Source organism: Urocitellus parryii, chromosome 1 (assembly GCF_045843805.1).
Source record: "Urocitellus parryii isolate mUroPar1 chromosome 1, mUroPar1.hap1, whole genome shotgun sequence".
Classification (NCBI taxonomy): Eukaryota; Metazoa; Chordata; class Mammalia; order Rodentia; family Sciuridae; genus Urocitellus; species Urocitellus parryii.
The window spans coordinates 61,118,031-61,124,120 of record NC_135531.1 but is presented as its reverse complement, the minus strand read 5'-3'; positions in this window follow the sequence as shown (position 1 = coordinate 61,124,120).

The window sequence follows — 6,090 nt, the reverse complement described above, 5'->3', positions numbered from 1 at the left end:
TCCTTTAATGTCCTGTCATTTCTTTTGTCTTTTCAAAATTTGGTATTACTCTAATTTAACAGTACAAATTATTTATCTTACTTATTGCAATTTTTAACTTCTTCATGTGGATTTATAAGTTGGGCTGTAAGAGCTCATCTAAAAGTAAAAAAAAAAAAAAAAAAAAAAAAAAAAACTCATGTAACTTTTCAATTCCACCAATTTCAGAACCATTAAATGAAGATCAGATTTACTCTTAGACTCTTAAACATTCCCTCAGGAAAATGCTAATGCGAGGCTGAATGGCATGTTCAGGGGACGAGAGAAAACAAGCAGCCTGAACATGGCCTGGTGCTGGCTATGGGACGTAAGGGGCCTGATTTTACTCTGCTCTACATGCTTCTGCACTGCTGTAACTTTTAGTATCAAGCATGAATTACTTTTATAGTAAAAAAAAAAAAATTGTTTACATTTTCCAAATAACAAATCCTCTCCCTCAACATCTGTAGTTAAACAAAACTTCCACCATGATAGTGTTGGATATAATCCCCATTGCTAGAGAAAACTGTGGTCCTATCAGTCCATCATATGACAGATCAGGATCCCAGAGAGTAATCTGTCTAAGCTTAGACTATAGTAGTGGTGGCAGGTCACCTGATGACTCCAGTTTCCTCTATAGATATTGAGGCTCTTTAGCTTTAAGGACTCCTCCTTGGCTCATCTGCAAAAGCATGAAGTACAGAACCAAGCAACTGAGCTGGCACCCAGCTAGCAGCTAAAGAGTGGGATTTGAGAATGCAGAGGTAGATTCTGAGGATTGTATCTACCTCTCTAGCTGTGGCAGGTGCTCAAAAAGAGCTGTCACTGATAACTGGTGACGATAATACCCCTCATGTGTATCAACAGAGTTCCCCTGGTTTAAATGACTGGCCCTGCTGATAGCACCATCGTGTACATTTTTTGGTACCAGGAATTGAAGCTAGGGGCACTTAACCACTGAGCCACATCCCCAGACCATATATATACATATATATGTATATGTGTGTGTATATATATTATGAGGCAGGGTCTTGCTAAGATGCTTAGGGACTCGATAAATTGCTGAGACTGGCTTTGAATTCATAATCCTCCTGCCTCTTAGCCTCTGGGATTACAGGTGTGTACCATTGCGCCCGGCTCACCCTGTTCTTTTGAGAGGGGTATATAGAGTGGCAAGGTGGGTGGCTGGTACTGGCATACAGACTGTGTCCTGAACTCAGTTCCTAGTGTTGTAAGGTGCCTGCTGATTCTTTAGGTTTAACTCCGGCAGGGAGGAGGGAGTGCGGGAAAACAGGATGATAATGACAACTAAACTTGAAATGACTAGGGACCTTTAAGAAACTATAAATTGGGGCTGGGGATGTGGCTCAAGTGGTAGCGAGCTCGCCTAGCGTGCGTGCAGCCTGGGTTCGATCCTCAGCACCACATACAAACGAAGATGTTGTGTCTGCCGAGAACTAAGAAAAAATAAATAAATATTAAAATTCTCTCTCTCTCTCTCTCTGTCCCCCTCTCTCTCTCACTCTCTCTTTAAAAAAAAAAAAGAAACTATAAATTGTTCTCTTTGGAGGCTACAGAAGGGTTTGATTTGGGTTAGGATGTTTCTGCTTCAAATAACTGTATCCTCGAAATCTCAAAAGAGAATCATAAACATGCATTTAAAAAAATTCTGGACTGTGTGGGACTCATTAAAGAGGTCTGGCTCGCCCCCCCCCCCCCTTGTTTGTTACAGTACAGGGCATTAAACCCAGGAGGGTCCTACCATTGAGCTACACCCTAACCTTTTTTTTTTTTTTTTTTTTTGAGGCAGAGTCTTATTAAGTTGCCCAGGCTGGCTTTGAATTTGTGATCCTCCTGCTTCAGCCTCCAGAGTTGCTGGGATCACAAATTGTGACACTGTGTCTAGCCAAGGAATTCTATGTCAAAAGGTCTAACCTTCTTACCCTTTCAACAACCTGAATGTGCTTCTTTGCCTGGAAAATGGATGAGGTGATTATTAAGGTCCTCTTTGGCTCTAATAAGCTATGATTACAGGAAATACATTAAAGCATTAATGGACATTTTAGTGAATCAGTTAATTGGTTTAAATGGATTTTCTTGTTAACTGCAGATTTAGCGGAAAACATTGAAAGTCACACACATATTCTTTTGCTAAAAATTATAATTAAAAGTAATAACAGTTTTAAGTACTAATTCCATCAGATTCACTACCAAGAACTGAACCTATATGTAGCAATCATCAGCTCACTCTCAATAATCTACTCCTTTTGTCCTCACACTACCTTACAGGCAGAGCAGAAAGAATTGTTCATGTTTTACAAATGACACCCCAAACTTCCAAAAGATAAAGTGGAATGCAGAAGATCACACAGGTAGTAAGCAACAGATTAGGGTCTGAAGCCCAGTCCATGGGTCCATATGCATCTGTGACTAAACAGTTACACTTCCTTCAAGGCGTCTCTTAATCTTTGGCAGTACTGGGAGCTCTGGATCTTGGTCTGCGAGTTTTGTTAACACTTGGGTTTATGTTGATACCACAAGCTGTGGTATCAGGGACAGGCCTGACAGCTTCCCCAGCAGAAGTGAGGTTGGGCTTTGTATTAGTTTCCTATTTATACTGTAATAGATTACACATCTTAGTGACTTTTAAAACACCACAAATTAGTTTTACAGTTCTGTAGGTCAGAAGTCCCAAATAGATCTCAAAGTGTTGGCAGGCCTGTGTTCTTTCCTAGAGGCTCTAGGAGAGAATCTGGTTTTGTGGCCCCCTTCCATCTCTAACAGTAGCATGGGTCAGTCAATTCTCTCACAATACATTACTCACTTAAAGGACCCTCTTTATGTTAAGCTCAGCTGGTTAGCTACCTAATTCTATCTACAACCTTAACCCCTCTCTCCAATGTAACATAGGTTCCAAGGATTAGGATACAGACATTCCTGCAGAGAGTACATTATTTTTTAAAAATATTTATTTTTTAGTTGTAGTGGGACACAATACTTTATTTTATTTATTTTTATGTGGTGCTGAGGATTGAACCCAGGGCCTCCAATGTGCTAGGTGAACACTCTACCCCTGAGCCACACCCCTGGCCCTGGGGGAGTACATTATTCTACCTACTACAGCATTATATGGTGAGAAAGGGATGTGGCACTAATTATGGCCAAGTTGACTAAGAAGGCTGATTAGAGTGAGGAGTTACAACTCTCTGGAATCAGATGTAATTTAAAATCTAAGTTTCTGGCCTGTGGATACAGCTCAGCAGCAGAACACTTACATAGTACGCTTGAGGCTTGGGTTTGAGCCCCGGCACCACAAAAAAAAAAAAAAAAAAAAGTGTTAAATTAATTTTTTAAAAAATCTAAGCTTCCTACCACCTAGGTTAGGTGTTTGACAACCACCCTAACCCTCTGAAACTCAGTTTCCTCATCTGAAAAATGAGGATAATACATCCTTTTCCAGGGTTGGTGTAAGGAGAAAGATATTCTTTAGGAAAATTCTAATACATGGTTTGAACTCAATGACTATAATTTCTATTTCTCTTATTTACCAAAAAGGATCTCAAAACCAATCCTAAGGGCCTCAGAAAGGGCAGGTCCCTTGGGAGGATTCCTGAAAGTAGTTGCATACAAACCACAAAGTTTTGTGCCAAGTCATTCTCCTTCCCAACAGAACTATTTTTCTATCAAAACAAAATTTTCATTCTTGATTTGCTAATGAGTTACTCTAGTCAATACTCCATGTAGCATGTAATTACTAAGTACTCTGACATGTCTTAAAAGTGAATATGTAACAATCTATCTGAGTAATTACCCTAGAAGACTATACAGTTATTCAAAAAATGCTTCCATGCTTAGAATTTTCTGGAACCCATCTTTTTTTGTAGAATGGACACTGGAGTCTCTACCACAGTCTTTAAAACATTCTTAGTTTTCAGCAGACACAACATCTTTGTATGTGGTGCTGAGGATCGAACCCGTGCCGCACGCATGCCAGGCGAGCGCGCTACTGCTTGAGCCACATCCCCAGCCCTAAAACATTCTTAAGTTAGCAAATACTCATATTTCCAGGATAAATTTTTAAAAATAGTTGCCAATTATTCAGAGCCCAGATTAACATTTCTGGTTAATAAGGTGAGGTTATAATAAAGCAATGATAATTACTTTTGTGTGGCTAATAAATTGGTCTTGATAGCATTGTATATTAAGGTTAAGTAAAGGAAGCATGGTCATGGTAAAGATTAAAGCCCATTTTAGCTGGTTTATGATGTGAATGAATTCAGGTAGCACTGGGAGTCATTATATATTTAAATGGTATTAAATGGTTTTTTAAGTGAAAATCTTAATTATGACATTCTCTGAAATCTGATTTCATAGTATTAAAATGAGGTTTTAAAGAAAAACATTAAATGATAATGAGAGCTTTATTCTTTCAGTATATATTCTCATGGGCTTTTGGTCAAGATAAGTAATGATCAGATGAATGAGCTGGCAACCTTCCTGCCCTCTGAAGTCTGCTAGTAATTGGAAGCTAAGTAATATGTTGTCACATGTTTAAGTACATTTAATAATATTCTACCAACTTCTCCCTGTCTTCTGCTTGCTGGGCAATGAAATACCATGGCATTTTAACACAGATAAAGACAGCTAGATTTTTGACAAAAGAATTCCTGAAAAGTCATTCCTCCTCAGCAGGCAGAGACATTATTTGCCACCATCAATACCAGCTTTCCCTACTGTGTCTGCTCTTCAACCTCTAAAGATTTTCTTTTGATTTAAGTGTTTTTTAGCAACACCAACGTCCAGTGACTTGTTTAATGGTTTTTATTGTGCTTTGCTATGATTTTTTTGATACTTTAATAATCTACTGCTCAGATTTAGAACTATAAACCCAATGTCGGTGCAGGCAATTACTATTATTCTCAAGCAACTAGAGGGACTAGAGACTTAGTAAGGTTTTACTACTGACTACATGTCCCAAACTCTCAAAAATATAACTAAAATCCCCATCAAAATACCAATGGCATTCTTCAGAGAACCAGAAAATACAATGCTAAAATTCACGTGGAAGCATGAAAGATCTCAAAAGAACCAAGGCAATCCTCAGCAAAATGAACAATGCTGGAGGAATCACAAACATACCACAGATGTATAATTACAAAAATAGCCTGATATTGGTATAAAAACAGACATGAAGAGCAATGAAAAAGAATAGAGGACCCAGAAATAAACCCATGCATCTATAGTCATCTGATTCTTGATAAAGATACCAAAAGCACATATTGGATATAAGATACCCTCTTCAAAAATTGATGCCAGACCAGATGATCTAGCTACACCACTTCTCAGTATTTACCCTAAAGACTTAAAGGCATCTTACTATAGCGATACATGCATGCCCATGTTTGTATCAGCACAATTCACTATAGCCCATGGAACCAGCCCAGTGTCTATCAGCAGAATAGATAGAAAAAAAAGGTGGTATGTATACACAATGGAGTTTTATTTGGCCATTAAAAAAATTAAATTATGGCATTTTCAGGATAATGGATGGAATTAGAGACCATCTTGCAAAATAAGGCAAGATCAGGAGGTTAATAAGGGTCTTAAATATGCAGAAAATAGAGAGGAAAAGGGAAAACAAAGGTGTAGATAGATCTTCTAAAAATCAAAGGAGATCAGTAGAGGAAAGGGACAAAGGAATGGGAAATAGGGAGGGAGTGGGGAAATGCTGGGAAGTGATATTGGCTAAATTATATTGTTATATTGTGTACATGTATGAATATGTAACAACAAATTCCATCAATATGTACAACTATAATGCACCAATAAAAAATAAGGGAAAATGATGGTGGAAAAACTAGAGTAGAATTTATTCAAGTGAGAAGAAACAGAGCTCCTGCAGGGCAAGAGGGGACCTGATAGGGGTTTCCCTAAACTTATTAATTTGTATAATTAATAATATTGGGGCTGGGATTGTGGCTCAGTGGTAGAGCACTCGCCTAGCACGGGCAAGACCTGGGTTCGATCCTCAGCACCACATAAAAATAAAGGCATTGTGTTGTGTCCATCTAT